Source organism: Peromyscus leucopus, chromosome 8a (assembly GCF_004664715.2).
Source record: "Peromyscus leucopus breed LL Stock chromosome 8a, UCI_PerLeu_2.1, whole genome shotgun sequence".
Classification (NCBI taxonomy): Eukaryota; Metazoa; Chordata; class Mammalia; order Rodentia; family Cricetidae; genus Peromyscus; species Peromyscus leucopus.
The window spans coordinates 21,141,311-21,164,049 of NC_051085.1; positions in this window are offsets into that span (position 1 = coordinate 21,141,311).

Consider the following 22,739-nt stretch of genomic DNA (forward strand, 5'->3'; position numbering starts at 1 on the left):
AAATCCAAAGGAAACATGATTTATTGTTACCTGTATCCTCAAGTTTCTAGCACAATTTGTGCCCCTGAGCAAACTTGGTAAAATTTCTTTCATGAATAAACGAAAGTTGATAAAAAGGCAAGGCAGTGAAAAGAATCAGTGTTAGATGTCTGACATCCCAACTGAGAAGCAATTATCCTTACAAATTGCTCAGACTGGCTAAAGTCTCCTTTTTAACTCTGCAGTTCTGAGGATGCCAAAAAATGTAAAATATATAATCAGATTCAAAGAGAAACTGAGCCTCTTGTAACCATCTCAAGATTAATAAAATGCAGATGTGCTGCAGTGCTAAGTGGAATCAGTTCCAAAGAGAAGGAACAAAGAGTTGTAAGGCAAGTGTTCTGCGGAAGAACCCGGAGATACAAGCGCTTCATACTCTCCTTCATCCTCTGGATGAGCAAAAGAATTAGGGAATAAACAACGCACAGCTTTCCTTGGCCTGAAAAGAACCTGCTCTGGTTTATCACTCTTTCCTCACTATTTACCACACTAAAGCTTATTGGTGTTCTATTTTTTAAAATAAAATAATTAGTTCTACCTACTGTTGCATTGTAGTGTATCACAAAAGATGGGCTTCAGAGATTGGCTATTATAAAGAAACAAGCTGTTTCTTTATAATAGTCAGATTTGATGTTGATACAAGGTAAGGGTTCTCAAAGGGGTCAAGGGAAAGGAAGATGTAAATGAGTGATCGTATATTCTCTCTGAAATATGGATCAACTAGCTGGGACAAAGAGTCTTGGCCATTGTTAATGAAGGGAAAAATGTTGGATTAAATAAGCAGGAGACACAGACCTGAGGCTGTCTTCAGGGCCTGTCTTCCCATTCCTTTGTAATGAGATCAAAAGTATGTCTTCGTCAACAGTTTGCATGTGACTTAGGAACAAGTATTTTATAAAGGTCTAGGCTGTTGATAGTTGCAAAAGCTGTTCTGTAGCCAGCAAACAGCTGACCATATCTAAACAAGGCAAGTGCTGTTCTATAACCAATCAGATTCTGTGTCTGAAATGTCTACATTTACAGCTCACACTGCTGAGTGTAATTCTCAGAGATTCTTTCAGTTCTGAGCTGCACTGCATTTATGAACCAATTTACGATTTTGCTCAAATTCTTAGTTTAGTGTGCATGTAAATTATGATAACAAATATAATAACTGTGAAGTCTTAGCAAATGAAGCACCATTTCGTGTGTGTGTTTCTTCGCTTGAAACTGGGTTTTGTTTACATAGGCCTGGCTGACCTGGCAATCACTGTGTAGATTAGACTGTATTTAGTCCTGAAGGGATATCCTGCTTCTGCTTGAGAATCTTGGGATTACAGATGTGGGTTCACCATGCCTGTCTAGGTTGACTATTTTTCTTAGGACACTTAGAACTATTGCATTTTTTAAACCAATGTTTAGATGAGATAAAAATGTCCATGATCATTGAATGTAAAGGGTTTTCTCATCAGCACAGAAGCCCACAAAATGTTACAGGAATACCCTACCTGTAAACTGATAATACCTTAGAAAGACAAATGTTCAGAATATTGAAAGAAAACAATGTTAATTATTTATAAAAAGAAATTATCAAAAATTTGAGATTTGTTTCCAATGAACAAAGGAATAAAGGCCCTTTATTGACATAAGACAGATTATAAACCTGGTAAATAGATAAGGTTTCAAAATAATGTAATTAAAGTTTATAATTCATATTAGTTTGGAACAATTGTAAAGCTTCAAGTGAAGTATTGAGCAGATATTTGGGTAAATAAATATTCCTCAAAGAGATATATTCTAAAGTCACCGACATAGAGATGTAAATTAAAATTATGAAAGTAAATGTTTTTTCCCCAAGGAACAAACACACTGCTGTCTGATTTCCACACCCCATTGAGAAATATATTGGGTAGTTCTGTGTAAGAACCATCCAAGTGCCGCCTTCCACCATGTCAGAGGAAGGAGGTTTCGAGAATAAGGGAATAAACACAGGCCTAAAACAAAAAACAAAACAACTTTGTTTTGATAGTGAGAACACTAGGGTCTTCCCTGGATTATTTTATGCCTATATGACAGTAGCTTTCAGCCTATGCATAGCTTAGAATTATTTAGCTGTGAGTTGTGAGTGACTCCATATTGAATAGAAGTCCAATGAAGAAAGGCTCCACATACTGTTTAAAAATGTACACAATCACCGTCTTGTCTTCCAGCACACCTGGAGGCATAAACTGATCATTTGTGTCAGTAGACCCTGACACTTGAAAATACATTTTTTAAAAAATGGTAATATGTGATTTAAGAGTTAATAGTTGAAATTAAATGTGGATATAAAAGAGGCTATGACTTAAACAGCTATCAAGGGAAATGGAGGTGACTTGGTCTATCACAGCCAAGAAAATGAATTTAGCTTGTGAATTCAGTGGCAGTGGTTCTCAACCTTCCTGGTACTGCAGCCCCTTAATACAGTTCCTCATGTTGTGGTGGCCCCTGACCATAAAATGATTTTCGTTGGGACTTCATAACTGTAATTTTGCTATTGTCAGTAATTGTAATGTAAAGATCTGTGTTTTCCCACGGTCTTAGGCAGTCCCTGTGAAAGGGTTGCACAACTCCAAAGGGATCAAGATCCACATTTGAAAACCGCTGGTGTGGTACAAAGCCACATGAATCTCACTTACATTCCCTATATAACCCACTAAAGCACATGTCTAGGGGCCTCTGAGTATCATTTTCAAAATTATTGAGGAGTAAGCATGGGGATAGAAAAAACATCATTTGAGTTTTGTTATAGAATATCATTTTAAGGTGTGTTACTTTTGTTTATGTTGCATTTTTAAACTCTGAAGTTGTATTACTGTGCCTGTCTAAAACAACTGATGGTCTAATAAAGAACGGAATAGCCAATAGCAAGAGAGGAGAAAGGATGGGTGGGGCTGGTAGACAGAGAGAACATGTAGAAGGAGAAATCTGGAGTAGAGAAAAAGGAAGGAAGGATCCGGAGAAGGAAGGGGAATCCAGGGTCTGGCCACCCAGCTACACAGCAAGCCACGGAATAAGAAACAATGAAGGATATACAGGAATAGAAAAGGAAAATCCCAGAGGCAAAAAATAGACAGGATAATTTAAAGTTAAGAAAAGCTGGCAAGCATCAAGCCAAGCTAATGCCCATCATTTATAATTAAGAATAAGCTTCCATGGATGTTTCATTTGGGAGCTGGGTGGCAGGCCCCCAAAAAGAGTAAAAAAAAAAAAACATAACCAAAGCAAACAACAGAGTTTTGTAGTGGATGCTAATAAACTAATGGTAAAGAGGGAAACTCCTTTTAAATCAAGGACAGAAAGAACTAAAAAGAAAAGAATCTAGAGTGGTTGGAAGGTAGGACAAAGGTCAAGCCAAAGCTTTCCTCCAAGATAAGAAATCCCTGCTTTGTTTCAAGAAAGTAGAGAAATGTCTCACTGAGAGCAGAGCACTGAAAGGTCTCAGATGTGGGAAGACAGTTAAGGACCATGATTCCTGGTAATGCTGCATAGAGAGCAGACAGGGAGAAACATCTGCCTGAAGAAAGGGCAGATCATTGGAAGCCTAAACACCACAAGTGAGATGTCTGAAAGGCATCTATATCCCTCTATGATAGGATCTTGAGCCACAGTGACACAGGGTAAAGGGCACAAGGATTGGATCCAAATCAATCCCAGGTTCAACGTAACTGAAATGGCATTTCCCATAAGAAATTTAACTGAGGCAAGGAAAGAGCTAAAGTGAAAATGGTGCTGGAGATAAGAGGAACGGAAATAAAAATGTGAGTAAACAAGTAAACCAAAAAGGTGAGATGAACGATGGCACTTAATCATGGCAAAAAGTTGATTGTTCAAATTTTAATTGAAGTGTTTCTAGATTTATAATGAATAAATATGTCTTGATATATGTTATCTGTGTGTTGTACAGATATAGTAACTTGATTGTATCAAGGTTAGAGGGAAATCAATGTTTCACAAACTGAGGTGAACCTTTCATCAGCTAGTTAATAGGACTTGAAGAAAGTCAGAAAAGAACATTTAATGGCTTGTATTTTGATACTAGAATCTATTGACTTTCGAGGCTTTTTCAATAGCTGCAAAATATAGGAATGAATGACAACCAATATTTGAAGGTTTTTGATAGAATAGATGCCACATATTTGAGGGACTTCCCTCAAGCTAGTTTAAAAGTATACAATTATTTAATTTTGTAAGTACATGATTGCATTTGTTGCTCATCATATCAGAGAGGTATAGGAAAGTATTTATTCATCTAATATTTAAGATGGAATTTAAGCTTGAGCCACTCAGACAACAAACCACGCCTATTTTTTAAATTGAAGAGACTATTCACTTGTTAGTTGTGGCTAATTGTCCTTTAGCACACACATGTTTCATGGTTGGGAGAGTTCAAATGCTCTCCATGTCAGCTCAAATACCAATCATTCAAATCAATAAGTGAACTTCCATGTGTTGGCTTCCCTATAAATGTTGTGTCATGGTTTCATCCCTGCCTTTCCATCATTAGTAGACAGCAATTACAGACATCCTTGGGAAAAGTAGCCCCAGATGCCAGGCATGCATTTTTAAACTTAAATTGTGATTTAGATAAAAGTTGGGTGTTTCTCTTAATATAAAGTGGCAATCTGTGTCTACTGAGGATTGGCATTGCCTTTAGAGCCTACATTTCCACATATGGAAGCAATTGGACCAATTTCTCTGGAGGACCATCCAGTGAGGCATAATGAGTCTTTTATATACACAAACAGGGATTTTAATATTCAATTACTCCATCAGTGAACACAAAAGCATTTGAGAAAGTGAAGGGTTGCTGACATATTTGAACAACTTCTCACCTATCTTGGCAAAAAGCAAAGTATACATTGTCTTCTAAAAGATGGCTCCACTAAAATAATCTGCTTCCACACTCTTAGGCTTCAGACAGGGCCAAACCTAACATCCCATTTATATTCTGGATTCCATCTGACCCATTTGAAAGCAATTTGAGAAACATTGATTATACATGTATATTTGAAAACTAAAGAATTTGGAAAATTCTTTTAAAAGCTGAAAGGTTAAAAATGGACTCCTCTGAAGAGGTTGATACATTTTGGAGAACTGACTCAGCACTAACATGAAATATCAATATTTTCTGTAATTCTGTGTGGGTCTGGAAGGGGCAAACTACACACTGTAGAAGGTATTACCTTGAAATACCAAGACTCTTAGTGATAGCAACATATCTCCTAAGCAGGGTTACATGATGTTGCACAATTTTTAAATTATTTTGATTTCAAAATAAATATTTGTGGCAAGCAAACTACAAGATTCCTGCTTCTTGAGGACTGTAGTCCTCAAGTCTAACTCAAGACTTTAAGGTCTGGAGCTAGAGAATACATTGCAGTTGCAACAAAAAATGTCTAATATCTCAAAAAAAATGGACAAAAGCTAAATGATGTTTCCCTCTGAAACCTGTGCAAAGACACTTTATGGTTCCTATCCAACTGGTCTTCAGATCAAATGTGATTCCACATTAAGTCTTAGAGTATATTTCTAATTAATCATCATGTAACAGCCTTGACTACCCTCCCTTCATTTATCAACTTTTCTATAAAACCAGATGAACACTAACACACAGAGTTAAGCTTTAATCAGAAAACCTTACAATCGCAAAAAGGCCAAAATAGGATAAAACATGACCAACAAAGAAGAGTCAAAAATATTAAGAATGTCATATTAACGTAGATTTCATAATTATAAAGATTATATTAAATTAAATTTTGGACAATAATTTTGAACATACTAAAGAAAACCCTTTTCTTAATTCTTATATCTCTGAATAAAACTTTAAACTTAAATGCTTGGTAATCTGAAGATATTTTATGTTACATTTTAGCTTAAACTATAGCTTAATCCCATCATTCTTACAGGTAGAAGCATGTGTTTTGATCCCTACTCCTCTATACTTCAAATACAACACTGTTTACCACCTGTTTCAAAATGTTGTTCTTTTATTGTAATTTCAAAACATGCATTTTAACATAAAGTTTAAACTTTTACATTGTTGCTATGCTCATGGGTTTTATTTTTATTATATTCATATATAGTAAAGAGTAGATACAATTTCTAAAAGCCTCATTTATACTTCATTTTCATAGTCATTCATATACCAAATAAAAGCTTTCAACATAAATGTTTCTGCATTAAAAATAACAATAATGGCCTTAATAATAGATGCATTTTATGGAGCCTGTGTTAGTTTAAATGAGAATGGCCGCATAGGTTCATAGATTTGGACATTGAGTCCCCTGGTGGTAGAACTATTTGGGAAAGACAAGATGTTGTGGTGTTGTTGGAGATGTGCCAATAGGTTGCATGTTTTGGGGTTTCAAAAGCTCATGCCATTCCCAGTTTGCCCTCTCTCTTCCTCATGTTTGGGGATTAAGATATAACTCTTAGCTAGGGCTCCAGTGCCATGCCTGCCTGCCTACTCCCATGCTCCCTGCCATGATGGTCATGGACACAACCTCAGAAATTGTAACTCCTCAATAAACTCTCTCTTCTATAAGTTGCTTTGGTCATGGTGTCTTCTGGTAGCAATAGAAAAGTAAAAGAGCTAATTGGAGCAAGTCTCTTATTGTTTGACTTACACAAGGAGAAAGACTATTACTTCACATAAAAAAATAGAGGGGTCAAATGCTGGAGTTTTCCAAGATATTTTGCTTCAGAAGGCTAATCTATTCCCAAGCCTGCAGTGATTTTTTTTTTTTTTTTTTTTAGTCCACTGTCTTGTGTCTTCAGGTGGAGTCTTGTTTCACCTCATGGCCGTCACGCAATTGCAGCCATTTCAGGAAACACCATTGTATATGGAAACAGAGAGAGAGTAGGGACACCCATTTCTTGGTTCTAAATACACCTGAAGGTAATAGTATGTAATTGGTGTTCAAAGAATTTAAGTTGTGGTGTGTCCATTTTCATTTTATCATGTATTGACATTCTTTTCTAAACATTAAATTATAAAATGATTCTGAATGTCTCATTATTCCTAAAGTTAAAATGTGTTCCAGGATAAAAAATGTTGTGTGCATACTAAGAAACTATGTGCCTATATAAAATTGAAAAAGATACAATCCTTAAAATGAAATACATTTGTTCTTTTATCTGAAAACTTTATACTAACAGTTAACTTGACACATTATATGTACATAACTTCTAGGTGCTGTGTTTATGCAATATTTAAAATTTGACCTAAAAATACCTAACCCATTGGTAGTGTCATGAAGTGACCCATGCTACCATGTACAGGGTTCTGAATATCACTGATTGAAAATATGAATATGTCTTAATTTCGTATCAAATAAAGGAGAACTCTGTGAAAATCTACTACAAAATCTACTACAATTACAAACATTGCTAGTGGGTAGATTCTTATTATCTGATTGTAATACAATTCTTTTTTTTTAACCTTTTGGTTTCTAAAAACAGGATTTCTCTGTGTAGCCCTGGTTGTCCTGGAAATTGCTCTGCAGACCAGGCTGGTCTTTAAGTCACAGAGATTCACCTGCCTCTACCTCCAGAGTGCTGGGATTAAAGGTATGTTCTACTATCTTCTACCTTAATACAATTCTTTAATTTCATTTTAAAATACATTATTATTATTATTATTATTATTTACATCATGATTGCAGTTTTCCCTCCATCCCCTCCTCCCCATCCCTTCCCCCACCTCTTTTCTGCCCCATCCCCATCCACTCCTCCATTTCTATTCAGAAAAATATAGGCCTTCCATGGATATCAACCAAACAAGACATACCAAGTTGCAATAAGACTAGGCACCTTCCATCATGTTAAGGCTGGGCAAGGCAATCCAGTAGGAGGAATAGGGTCCCCAAAGTAAGTAACAGTCAGAGACAGAAGACTGAGACAGGCCCTGCTTAGGACCTGGTGGTATAGCTTGGACTTACACCTTTTTTTTTTAATCTGACTTGGTTTGATTTGGATTTTATTTACATCTTTGACTTTTTTATGTCAACACACTAAAAACTATACTGTGGGATGTCATTATTAAATTTAGAGAATTTTTTTAACATCTCTTGGAATAATGTGTAAAATCTTGTTTACTGAGAAGGCACTCATATAGATATATAGATATAGAGAGATAATTATATATAAATTGATTATATATATTCAATGTGGCATGGTGGAACAGCATTTGGGATGCAAAACCAGGGGGATTTTCACAAGTTTGAGACCAACAGGTCTACATAGTGAGGTTTTTTTGCCCTGAATGATGAAGGCACACCTGTCTCAAAAAATAATAATGACAGTTTTATTTTTTTAGTTCTTTTTCTACTTGAGACTATAAAAATAATTTTTCTTGTTTTTTCAAATAAAAGTTTAGATTTTATGTTGAACAATCTAAAATGCTCTAATGATAGACAGAAGTAATGTCTCATCTTATTATCCTAGCAAGGCAGTTATAAATGAACAGGACTTTCCCAAACAATGATTTACTAGAATTGTGGTGTCACATGGTCATAACTCATCATGCTTAGAAGAGTATTTTTTTTCATTCACTAAGAAAGTTTTGAATGTGACATTATTTAATTTTTGGTATAAATTTCAATATTAAAGACATTAATTCAGAAAAATATATTTATTATTAAACATGATGGACAGAAATGTAGAAGTTTTAATAAGAAGTTTGTATTTAAAAGTCTTTCATGATTTCATAATTTTAATCTAGTGGACAGATGGTGATTTGTAGATTTGACAATTAAAAGGCTTCTGATTATATTTGAGGCACTGCTATTCTTTTCCTTGATAAATTTATGAAATTAAATGTTTTATAATGTGGTAGTAGGATTTGTTGTAAAGAACTGCATAAATAAAGTGGAGTATATATTTATAACCATTAACAAATGAGATGTTAGATACATATTTTAAATACCTAATTTATAAACAAAACTAAATATAGACTGAGGCCACAGTGCATAGACAGATTAATTTTTAGGGTGGATCCACCAGAGAAACAGAGGACCATCTTCACCAGACACTAAGCCATCAGGATCTTAATCATCTTGGAGTTCCCTGTCTCCAAAACCACAAGCAACATATTTCTTTCACTCAGAAATATATAGCATGTGGAATTTTGTTATGCCTGCCCAGAAAGAGTCCACTGAAATGATGAAAGCATCTGCTTGGAATTGTTGCTGGGATACAAACTCTGCACATTCTGCAGAGGTTGATAGAGAGGGGTACAGACAGAGAGGAGACGAGGAGGGCCATGGAAGATGGCTTCTTTGTTATTGCCAGTCAAGCTGTAAGCCTGAAAAACTCCGCATCCACCCTTGAGACTGGAGGAGGGCGGGATGGCATTTTTTGCAGTAGCACCTGACTCACACTTAGAAAAGTCGAAGGTGAGAGGTTCCAGACACAAGAAAAGGATGTAAAAATGGTGGTATTCAGACCACTAGGAGCAAGCCAAAGGGTTGCTTGGTACCACATGTGTTCACACAACCAAGAAACAGCAGCCACATGTCTCCAGCAGAGGGAGTTTTAAAAATGTCACCAGAGAAAGCAGCCATTTGGACCTTTTACATAGACATAAGCATTAACTCGAGTTATTGTTAAACCAAGAGATATAATTGCTCTTGTGTTTTGCCTGTCCTTCCTTCACTCCATTGAAAAAGAGGGGTTATAGCCAATGAGAAAGAGAGAGGGGGGGAGAGAGAGAGAGAGAGAGAGAGAGAGAGAGAGAGAGAGAGAGAGAGAGAGAGAGAGAGAGATCAAATACAGACATCAAGGTTTGGCAACTGAGAGAATTCAAGTTCAAGTTGAGAAAGGATTTCTAATATAGGTAAAAATTGAGAGGTTTGAGAATACAAACTGGATGATTTCAGTGTTTGTTTTTGTTAGCAGAACTGAGCAAGCTCAGCAAAACTGCAAGATGCTGTTTCTGAGTTCATCAAGGGAATTGAGAGAAGCAAGGCTGGAAGACAGATTTGCCCAGGTCATCCCAGAAAGAACACAGTGGCCTTATGTTCACATGGTCGGGTTGTGCCGTGTGTAAAGAAGTCTTTACATATAAAGCAAGGCCTGGGCAGTTCTTCACACCCTTATCCTGCCTTTTGCCTCTTTGGTCATTTTCTCAACTATTTTTTTTATTTGTTTTAATAACCAATCCTTTAAAAGACACACACACACACACACACACACACACACACACTGTACTTTATAGAGGTGCTGTGACATACTCCAATGCATGTATATACTGAGAAACCTTAAAAGCAGGTAAAAAGTATCTTATCTATTACTTATTCATGTAGAAGGCACTCAATATCCTTCTAGATATTTTCAGATGAATAGTGTGTAAATGTTATCTGTAGCCATTCTCCTATAACAAACAATAGCAGAACTTATTGCTTTTAACACACTGTAACTTTGTATCAATTAATCAGCCTTTTACTACTATCTTTGTTTGCTATACATTTTTGTTACTGAATTTTTTTTATTTTCATTATTTTATTATTTTAAATTATATATATGGGTGTCTCTGTGTGGGTTTGTAGAAGTTGAGTACAAGTGTCCATGTAGGGCAAAGGCACTGGATTCCTGGGAACATGAATAATAAGCAGTTCTGTGCTACCTGATGTTGGTACAGGGAGCTAAATTCTGGTTCTCTTTAAGGACACAAACACTCTTAACTACTGAGCTGCCTCCATCCCTTATACATCTTCTATCAGTGTTCATTGGCTGCCTTTTGAAGCCATGCTCTATGATTTTAGAATCTATATTTTTTTGTCAGTAGGCAATATTGTCATTTCGTAGGTAATTCTTACGGTTAAGTCTCGGTGAAAAAATGAGTCCTCATTACAAAAGAGTTTCTTATTTTGCTATAATCTCTCATCAGTTTTGAATGAAGCAATTAAAGTGTATTGCAGCCATACTTAATCTTTCTTAGACTAATTTTATAGTAAGTAATTGTATCTTACCATGCTTTTCTATATTCTTCCTTCAAGATGATTAAAATTGTTTGGCGAATAAATTTTATTTTTAACTCGGAATTTACAGAGAATAGAGGAAATGTGGTTTTTGCACAGCCACTGAGAAGACAATGCAAAATGAATATCTTTCCCCTGTCCTTCTCTCCAGTACCATTAACTATATAGTATCATATAAGTTTTTAGTTTTCATTCAATTAATGTCTACTGGGTATAGGACAACCACTCTTAGAGAACAATTTGTAGTTGTTAATTATAATTTATATAAATTAATATAATTTATTATTATAATTTACAATTTATAAGTTTTTGTTATGCATATTCCTTGATTTAGCTGACAAAATATATGGTAGTCAGCAACGAAGCTCTCATAGACCCTCAAAGGAAGTAATGTGGGCTGGTAGAAAGAGTATAAATATTGACTCCAAAGGTTAAGCTTTGAATCTGCACTTTGCCATTTACTATTTTATATCCTGGATAGTGCTTCAGTTTTCAAAGGCTCAGACTGAGGAGAGGACTAAATGAGGTGCCACATGCAAAGCACCAAGCATAATGCTTTAATATAATAGGCACTTCACAAATGTATGCCTTCTCCCAGTTGCTTTTGAATGCTGCAGTAACAAGCTCTCCTCTGTATAGATAGCATTTATTAACTCACCCGAATTTTAACAGGGGCAATATATTCACTTTACATTGTGCCTAAATGTGTCAGGTAAAACAAAGGATATGATTTAGCAAAAGTAAAATAATATATCACTAACAAAACTCTGAGTATAGTAAGAGATGATTAAATTCTCAGTATTGTCTCCTGTGTCTTATTATAGGGAATAGAAACTTTGTTAAAACTCACGAGACAAGACCTCTGAGCATTCAGATTAGCCATTAAAAGATGAGATATTATGGAAACAACAATTGGACACTCCTCTACGATAATGGTCACACAAGAATAAGAAGACATGGAGGAATAAAGACAAGACTTTGAAGGAAGAGTCTGGGATAGAATCAACAGAATGTGAGAGATTGGAATGCCTCTACACTAATGGGTAAAGACTCGGATGAACAGCAGAAAGGCAGGATGGGGGTTATTAAGATATCAAACACAATTCAGATTTAAAAGGAACTGGGATTCTTAATTCAATTTCATCCAAAGTAAAAAGTCAAAATTTGTGAGTTTAAGAGGCAAATATACATAAAATCTATAAAAATAACATAAATGAAAATAAATAATAATATAAAAATCATGTAAGAAGCAGATATGATAGATATGTTTTCTATGAAACAGTTATATTGACTATGTTGCGAACACAGAGTGTGGAGCACTGAATCAGAGGGATACAGCATTGGCCCAGCCTGGAGGAGGAGGAGTGTGTGAACTAAAACAGACTAGACCCATGAGTCTTTCAGCAAATATAAAAGATTTATGAGTCCTGGCCATGGGTGTACTCAGAAGCATAAAGTGACACAGTGTGTTTTCTATCTTTGCAAGTTTCTCACATCGTGGCAGCAAAACATTGCTCACTGCACTCACAAAAATCACCAAATAAATTCACAACAAATTCTAGAGGTAGGATCAACAATAAAGAAAATGAGGAGGCTGGGGAGATGGCTCAGCTGGAAGAGCACTTTCCTACACAAATGTGAGGGCCTAAGTTTATTTTCCACAATGCATATAATAAATGCTATGTGTGGTGACAGGTTTATAATCAAATTTCAAGGGTAGCAGAGACTAGCAGATCTGTGTGCTCACTGGCCAGACAGTCCAGCCTTCATCCGAGTTTATCTTTTGGCCTACACATGCATGCACACTCAAATATATGTGCAACACACACTCACAATGTGCACTTTAACCTCTTCCTTCCTGGCACCAAAATAAGTTGAAATACATTATTAGCCTACTCTATAATACTTGTTATATATTTCCTCTACATTTGTTAGGATCAAAAGTATAGTATAAATATATGTATTTACTGTGTATTTGCTATATGCAGCTGGAGAATTAATGTCAGTATCAAAGATAAATACAGGGTCAATGGAATGATGTGCTTACATTATATTAATTAAAAGTACTGATTTATGCATGATCCTGTTAAAATAATAGTGGGCTACATCATTTACATGAAGGACATAAATATCAATCATGAAACGGCAGTTTTAAGGGTGAAGTAAGACTTGTAATTAAAACTAACTAGGGATAACTGGTTTAGTCTGTGAATTTTGCAGCCTTTATATCCTTCCCCTAATGTGCTAACATATTTCTAATTTTGCTTCCAAACCATACATTATAATGATACCCATTGTCTGCCAACATATTTCATCTCTGTGGTTAATGTTTTGATAATTATTACACTAAATACTAATGTTACAGAGATCCACATGATATTTACAATTAAAAGAGCATCTGGGATCTAGTTGATAATATATAATGATGAGAGTTTATGAACAACTACCTTTTGAAGGAAGTTTGCTTATGATACAGAGCACTTTGTCAGCTTTAATAACTTCAGCACTCGAAGAATAGAGGCTAGTATTTCAGACTGTTGAGAAACAAAGTTCCTTGAGCGACATAGTGTGAAGCTTGGAATTCCATGGGGCCTTGTAGAGTTAGGGCTGAGGACTAGTGACAGAGGACAAAGGCAACGTAGTGTTGGAGAAGGCACACATCTGGAGGCTACCTGGGGAAGAGCAGCAGAATACAACCAGGGGTCACTGCAGAATATGATATTCATCAATTAATCTATGCTAACCTTTATTGTCATGCAGTAAGTCGACCCACACATGTCCTTCAACCCATGGAGTTCTCTTAAACGTCTGTCTTTTGTGCATATGATTTGTGTGAAATCATTTCATGGAAATTAAGGAGAGGTGTGTGAACGAAACGAAAGGAGAGTATTAAGAGGATTAACAGAGCATTCCCAAACAGAGCCGATGACATAGGCAGGGCTCACAGCCAAAATGGTGTTGGACATAAATAATCCTCTGTGACATTGAAAGGAACATAGGAAAGAGCTGGATTTTCATAGGGTATAGGCAAAAGCCAGTCTGTAATAGGTTGTGAGACGACATAGTTAAATTTCCAAAAATGTTTTTGAACGTAAGCTCTCAGGAAGAAATACTCACTCTTTCTGGTGAGACAGAATTGATGACTTCACAACATGACAGAAATGGATTCTACAGGCTGAAGCAAGGCCATTTAGGGGAAAGCACTCAACAACAGGAAGACTGATATTTGATTTAACCAGTCGGCGAGTGTGGATAGTTTCCCAGCAAGTACTCTTAAATGTGTTTTTCCACATAAAGCCGCAATACTATTGACTTTGAAAATGCGCCTCCCTATTACAGTAGCAAATGTGTCAAAAAAAAAAAAAAAAAAAAAAAAAAAAAAAAAAAAAAAACTACTGACAAATTCTGAATGAGCTCATTCAACAGTGTCAATTGTGAACCATTTTCAAAGAGTGACCCAGGAATCTACAGAGATGATGAAACTCACTACACACCTCTCTGCCAGGTTAGGAAATGTTAATCATTGAGGGTTGCTTAGTAGAAGTTCAAGAGGCTAATAGTTTTCCCTTTAATTTAGGTCACTCTCCCTTTCAAGTGTATGTTAATAGGTATCTTTTTAAAGCTTTGCTACAACTTCAGCCAGGGCACACAATCTCTATCATCTTCTATTTCACTACCTGATAAAGAGCTAAGTTTAACTTCATCTGACCACTTTGATGTTCTGGAATCATTCTGGTCCCCAAAAAAGCCTCTTTAATGATACTCTATGAAATATTGATCAAGGTTAATCTTAAGATTACAGAAGTGCTTTATAATTCTAAGATTAAAATATGCTGGAGAACACTGAAACATCATGAATACAAAGGAACGATTACTTCATATTTATTAAGAATTAATTTCAGAGCAACTGAAGAAATAGGAGAGTTGGGAATAGGAATTTTTGTATTTCCCATATATTCTCAAGTCCATTGTTTAGATAGATTCACTTCTGTGAACATGCATTAAGTACTAGTAGTCGACAAATTCTTTGAGTTCATTTGATGGGTAGTAAATGCATATATTTGAATTTAACTTTTCTTTATGTCAAAAAACTTAAATATCTTGTCTGCATGCTGTAAGTGTGAGTGGATGTTGGACAGTAAATGTAGAAAAATACACACACACACACACACACACTCATACACATACAAACATACAATCATACATACACACATATGTATATATATATATTCATATTCACTTATGCATGTTGCAAAATAAAATAAACTTCACAATCAAGAACTTAAAGATGGAAAATATAGTTGGTAGTTTTGAGACTTCAAGACTTAGCACTTCGAACACATATTACATACAAGGGGAAAGTCAACATATATAAACAGTGATCTCCAAATAATTATCCCCAAATTCTTCTCCTTATAAATTCTGCTCTCAATCTATGGGCCACTTTTCTGATGGTGACTGGACAAGGAGTGCCCCAAAAAGATCACTGTTATTTGTTAAATTCTTCCAGATTAAAACAAAATGTCATAAACATGAATATCAGTTCAAGTTCCACATGACTGCACAAGTCTTTCCTGGAAATAGGACTTTTAAACAACAAGGCCATTTCCTCTTTTGTAGATTTCAGTTTTTCATAGTTATATAACTGTTTGTTGGATATGGTAAAATAATGCTGACTACAAAAATATAAATTCAATCACATTTGTATTGAGTAGTCAGAATAAATTATCTTTATGAACTAAGTATGTTGCATCTGTGTATTTCTGTAAGACGTGTTTTATCATTCATTGTTGACTCTGTATTAACTAGTTGCAATATATCAGTTATTATGTTATCTGTCATTCATTTCTTTTCATTGAATCTTCACTTATACAAAGTTATAGTTGTTAATGTCTTCACAGATGAGAGAACCAATGGTCTTTTTTGGTGTCAGAGCCAAGGCTCAAAGCTAGAAAATCTAAGTCTTCAGTTCTTGGTATAAAGTATATGATGTTAAAATATAGTTATTCCTAGCCTGTAAATAGATTTATACTAGATAGACACTATAGAAAAGAATTCAGTGTGCTAGTCATGTAAGTAACAATTATCCTCAGAGAATGGGCTGGCCATACTCTCTCTGGATTCCGGTGTCCTCCAGTTGTTTACTTAAGTAAGGCATATGGTACCCCAGTCAATGAAGGATATACATGAGATTAATTAGAACAGAACATCAAGTATTTTATAGTCTTCCATACAAGTGCATTGCATGTATAAACAAAAATAGCTAGTTGATGGACTAAACTAAAAGATTATTCAAGGCACAGGACAGCATCATGCATCATTCTTGAAGAGGTTCTAAATTTATTACCGTTTATTCTGCATATAAGAGCTATATTTACCTAACAGTCCTGAAAACTTCATAGTCATTAAGTTTAATGTTTTGGTTTTTGAAAATAATATAAAAGTTCACAAGTTTCACCACCAGATGGCACCAGTCCCTCCCTTTTGTTTCCAAAGAATTTCATGTATGAACTCCAGTGACTACAATGTCTTTAAGAATAAAGAAACAGAGCAAGAGGCAACTGCTTTTAAATAATGTAAACAACAGAGTTTTTCATTTTCATTTTTGTTTGTTTTACTTTTGAAATTGCTTAAATTTGTCTGTTCCCAGGCCCTTTGGAGCTGATTCAGAGTTCCACCATCCTAACCTGTCTTCAGCACTCGCTCCTAACTCAAGCTGTTCTATTTCATTACTGTCTGTTTATAGGAAGTAACAGAACTTTGCGTTCACAGTGGGTAGCACTCATATGACACCTGTTTTGAGCTATTCCCCTAGGTGCATAGCTCACTCTGGCTTTCACAAGTCGTTTCAGGTAGCATGTCTTCAGCAAGGCATCCAGACCTCCTGCAGAAAGCTGCACCTTGCTCAGTCTCTATCACAGCAGTTCTCAAGCCCATGGGTTGTGATTCCTTTGGAGTCATGGGTCAGATATCTTGAATATCAGATATTTACATGACAGTTCATAACAGTAGCAAAATTGCAGTAATGAAGTTAGCAATGAAATAATTTTATGATTTGGGGGTCACCACAACAGGAACTGTATTAAAGGGATCTGCATTAGGAAGGTTGAGAACCACTGTTCTGTCACATTGACCTTGTAATTCTCATTGCATATATCAGTGTGAGATATTATGTCTTTGTTGTCCGTTTCTTTCACCAGCCAATTACATTCTCCAAATGCTATGGCTTTTGTCTTATTACCATCACCTTGGAACATCTAGAAATCCTTTCTCACAGAGGGACTCACTAGGTGAACAAATGAATGAATAAATGAGCAAGCTTCAGGAAAGGAGAGAATAATTAAATTAGCTCAAATCATCACTCCAGGAGGAAAAAAAAGGTTCATATCAGCAACCAGCATTCTTAATTTTGCAGCTTTTTATATTCATTTCCTGAAATTATTATATTATGATCTCTTCTAATTAGACATATTGTAAACTAATTTCAGGCAAGCATGTTAGATATATTCTTCAGATTCAAGTATTGTTGGTCTAAACTCCTCTATATAAAATTATGTCTCTTTAACAATGTATTTCCTCAGATACAATTTTTTTCTGATGTCTATCACAAAAATCATGGAGGGCAGTGTGGCTGGACTTTACTCTGAGATGTTTGGAATGTTGTTCAAGGTTCAGACCTATAAAAACATGCTGTTCTTTCATATTCTAATGCTTGCATACTAGGAGCAATGGATATAAACAAAATTGCATGGGAGTTATTTTGTATGTGTGATTGTTTTGAGGACTGAAAATATGGTCATAGGGCTCTTTAAATGTCTATAGAAAGCAGAATCAAAAGGTGAACCAATAAAAAAAGAGAATTTCCCCCTTATTCCCCTATGCATCTTTGCCCTTTTGTACTGTAAATTGCACAGGCTGGCATTTAAATGCACAATGTCAAAGGCAAAGCCCTTGAATTCAACCTACGCAAAAAGACAGCTGGCACAGGGCAGAAAGAGGAAAACACTGTCCAACTGCTCTTCAATGCCAAGCCGCCAATGGCATACCCTAGCTCCTTGCCTCTTTATATCATAGTACTTGCCCTAGAGATAGAGACAAAGTAGCCAGGTTTTCCCAACAGACCAACAGCTGCTCTCCATTTCTGGGACAAATAACCCCCACTAGCTGCCTTTGTCTAGCAAAGACATCAGGGATGAAGACCTGAGCCATTCCAGTGAGTCCCTTAAATCATGTTTGTAACAGCGACTAGTTTTGCTCTGAGCTAAAATTGCATTTTGCATCTTTGGCTCTCCAAAGTGTAATTACTCATCAAGGACTGGGTAGGTGGGATGCACAAAGAAAGTACTAGTCAGAAACTAATGAGGACACATAGCAACAGTTGTAACCAGAGGCAGCTTGTCATAATAGGTAAGGTGGGTGTGACAGTTGTTTCCTTGCAAGCCAGCTGGCAAGAAAGGGGGTGGGGATGGATGCTCACATTATTGTCCTCCAGCAATTCAGGAAAAAAGAGGTTTAAAAAATATGTACTTGTGTTCACATTATCCAACAGGTGGCTGTTGTCAAATGCAGTGTGTGTGTGTGTGTGTGTGTGTGTGTGTGTGTGTGTGTGTGTGCGCGCGCGCGCGCACTCTGTATACAGAAAGAATGATAATAGAACAGAAAGGCTATTCAGTCACAGAGTTGCTAAATCTGGTAACCTTAACTCCAACACAGGTAATATCTAGACATATTTCTGGTACCAATGCTGCTAGCTCCTGTGAAGATGATGATAGCAACATCAACATTTCCTACAGATTAGAACAGGGGCTTGAAATTGGTTTTGGTCACAGCACTGGCCCCTCACTTGGACACAAAAAGATAACTGAAAGGCAGATGAGAGGTGGCCATTACTGCTTTCCTTTTGCATCTGCCTCCTTCACTTTGGGTTATCTACTTACTATTGCTCATAGGCATATTGGTGACTTAAGAGTTGACTGCTTAGAAACTGATAATGTTTCATTGCTGACAGTTTCCTTCAAGGTTGAAGGCACAAAGAGTAATGGAGGCATCTTATTGCTAGAATTTTTTTTTTTTTTAACAATGACCTATTTCAGACCCTTGAATGGTACTCCAATGCTCCATATATGTATTAATCTGCTATTACCTTGGATTCCAGGATCCACAGAGCCTAACTGGACAGGTCACCCTTACATAAAGGCAATTTTCCATGATGGGAAGGCTGCACTCTTGAACAGAAAAAAAAAACATCCCCCAAGAGTTAGTTCTTCAGACCGCCTTGCAGAATAAGAACTGAGACACTCATCAGCTGGAGCCCTCCCCTACTGCTTAGTGGTTGTCTTAGTTAAGGTTTCTGTTGCTGTGAAGAGACACCATGATCACTGATCACAGCAATGCTTTCTTTATAGAAAACGCTTAATTTGAGTGGCTTGCTTACAGTTTCAGAGGAGCCGCCCATTATCTTCATTGTGCGACTTGGCGGCACACAAGCAGACATCGTGCTGGGGAGAGAACTGAGATTTTTACATCTGGACACACAGGCAACAGGAAGTGGTCCGAGACACTGGGCGTGGCTTGAGCATGTTGAAACCTCAAAGCCCACCTCCACAGTGACACACTTCCTCCAAAAAGCTATACCCACTCCAACAAAGCCACACCTCCTAATAATGCCAATCCCTTTGGGAGCCATTTTCTTTCAAACCAACACATTTATGCAAACCTCTTGCCTCATTTCTACCCTAATTCTTCCTCTATCTAAACCTAAAGTTCTTTTCAGTACCCTCAAAATCAGTCTGGGGTCACTGCACCTCTTTATGTTTTATTCTCTCAATGTGCATAAGTTAAATTTCTGTAATTTTCCCTATAACTTACCTCTTGACTGGTGTATAGGGACAGGCAGTTGAGCCTAGCCTCTTAAGGATGCAGGAGCCTAGACTTTTCTCCTAAAATTACAGTTACAGATCTTCAAAATCTCTTCCCAGCAGATGCTTTATCTCCCATGATCAAGCCTAATCCACAATAGTAAATCACTGACTATTCTAACCTCTTCCTTCCTAAAGATAAGACAGACCTGAGGTAACTAGAGAACAGCTACCATTATACAGCAAATGGCAGAATTTACTCCCATATTCAAGCCTTCGGCCCCCAGAAACCTAGAGTCACTGCTCATGGGCATATTCTTCTTGGGTTTCAATGAGTGTTCTGCTTTTCTGGCAGCACAGAATCACTTAAAGACTCCTCTAACTGAATAGAAATCTCAAGAGGGAGATAGATTCTGGTACTCAGGCCATCTTAATCGCTACACCAGTACAAGTTATGAAGCACCCTCCATGAATTGGAAACATTCATTCTGGACATCATTGAAAATGCAAGCGAATCAGATTGATAATTACATCAGTGCCTCAGGTACAAAATTGTGTGTGTTTCAGCTTGATGCTAGAGTAAACCACAGTAGCCTGGCCTCCTAGTGACTGACCATCACCAAAGATTGCACCAGAGTTCAAATCCAGGGTTTTGTTTTTTTTTTTTCCTCTTGAATCTGTGATCTGTGTGTTCTTCTATGAAATGTGGGTGATGATATTTATCAGCTTTTTTCAGTGCCTAACTGAGTGGCTGAAACAAATGAATGTTGACAGGTATGATCAAACCTCAATTAAAAAGGAATCTGGAAGTGTTAAAGGGATAATGCAAGCAAAATGCTTAGAATATAATAGGTGAACTCTAAATGTCCCTGCATTTTCCACTTCAGGCTTTAGTTAAAAAAAAAAAAATTACAATTACCTCAAATGACCTAATTATTATTTTGCTGCTTTGGGATAGATCCAATTTATAAAAGCTAATTTTGTAGCTGTAAGAAAACAAATGTTCTCCATGAAATTCAGCAGTGACGCTCCTGTCACAAAATAAGGGCACAAGTAGCAAGCTCAAATGCAAGCATTCTTTTTAGCTTTTTTCCTGGTTCTGCTGTTTTCCTGGAAGGGATGGAATGACTTCTTAAAGCATCAAAACTGTCTATTATTCTCTCAAAACAATTAACACAGAAACTTTTGAATTCAGTGAAGGTCAGAGGATTAATAGGTTTTATCTGCAATGTGTTTGAAAAGCTAATTAAGACTCTGCATTCCACAGAGGAGGCTGGGGATACAATATTTAGCTTCTCTCTACATGACTGCAGTGAGTAAAAGTGAATAGACAAAGACAAAGTGAATGTGAAACTTCACAGACAGGAGGCAAATCCTTTGGAGAGGACCGAAAATGGAAGGTATGTTTTCAGTGATGGAAGATAGTACCCTTATTTATTTAACAAATGCATTCAGCCTGTACTTTATTCAGACATTATAGTGTTGGAGACTCAGTGTGGGACAAAGTAAATTACCCCTTCCCTCCTCTTCCTTTTGCTTTCCATATTAACCCAGCTAACAAAGAAACCACATTAAAATAATAAGAAAATGCTTTAATTTCTGGTGAGAAAGTTCCTGTTCAAAATGGTTTAACAGTTATGACATGTGTGTAACCGTGTGGGCAGATGGACAGACACATTCATGTGGGGGCCATAGGTAAACCTCCGATGTTGTTCCTCAGGAGCCATTCACTTTGTGTTTTTGAGACAAGTGATCATTCTGTAGTTAAGCTGAGCAGACACAGAGCCCTGTGGTCCACCCTTTCTGCCTCCCCCCCCCCCCCCCTGTAATGCCGTACAACAATATCTGTTGGTTCTTGGACAGAACTCTTGTTCTTAGGCTTGCTAAGCTGAGCAAAATCTCTAGCACCAATAACCACATTAAAAAAAAAAATCACAAGGGCTGGAGAAATAGCTCAGCTGCTGACAACACTTGCTACTCTTGCAAGAGGAGTGGGGTTCAGTGTTTATCATTCACACCAGGTTGCTCACAACCACCTGTAACTTCATTTCCAGGAAATCTGACACCCTCAGGCAACCATAGGCACGTGCACATCACTGGGGGAAGCCAAGGGAGGAACTCAGGGAAGTTATCTGGAGGCAGGAACCGAGACAGAAGCAATGCAAGAGCATTACTTACTGACTTGCTCCCCATGACTTTCCTACAGTACCCAGGACAACCAGTCCAGGCATGGAACCCTCCACCATAAGCTGGGCCCTCCCACACCAATCACCAGACAAGAACACGCATCATAGGTTTGTTTATAGTCCAATCTGGTGAGGGTATTTCCTCAGTTGAAGTACCTTCCTTCCAAAAGACTGTAGTGTGTGTCCAGTTGATATTAATTAGCCAGTAGAACCATACATGCACACAGGTAAAAAACAAATCTTAGGGAAAAAAAGAACACATTGTGATACAATGCTGTCATCTACTTCTGATTCTCTCTATCTCTCTCTCTCTCTCTCTTTTTTTTTTTTTTTTTTTTTTTTTTTGGTTTTTCGAGACAGGGTTTCTCTGTGTAGCTTTGCAGCTTTCCTGGAATTCACTCTGTAGCCCAGGCTGGCCTCGAACTCACAGAGATCTGCCTGCCTCTGCCTCCCAAGTGCTGGGATTAAAGGCATGCGCCACCACCACCCGGCTCTTTCTCTCTTTTTTAATACTAACCTTTCAGTTAAATGTAAAGAAACAGCAAGATCTCAAAATTCTCTGAACTCCTTTATTTAAATAAAATACACATTATCTTCCCATTCCTCTGAACCTTATTGTCATATACTGTGAAAATCTCTCTACTGCTTTACATAGC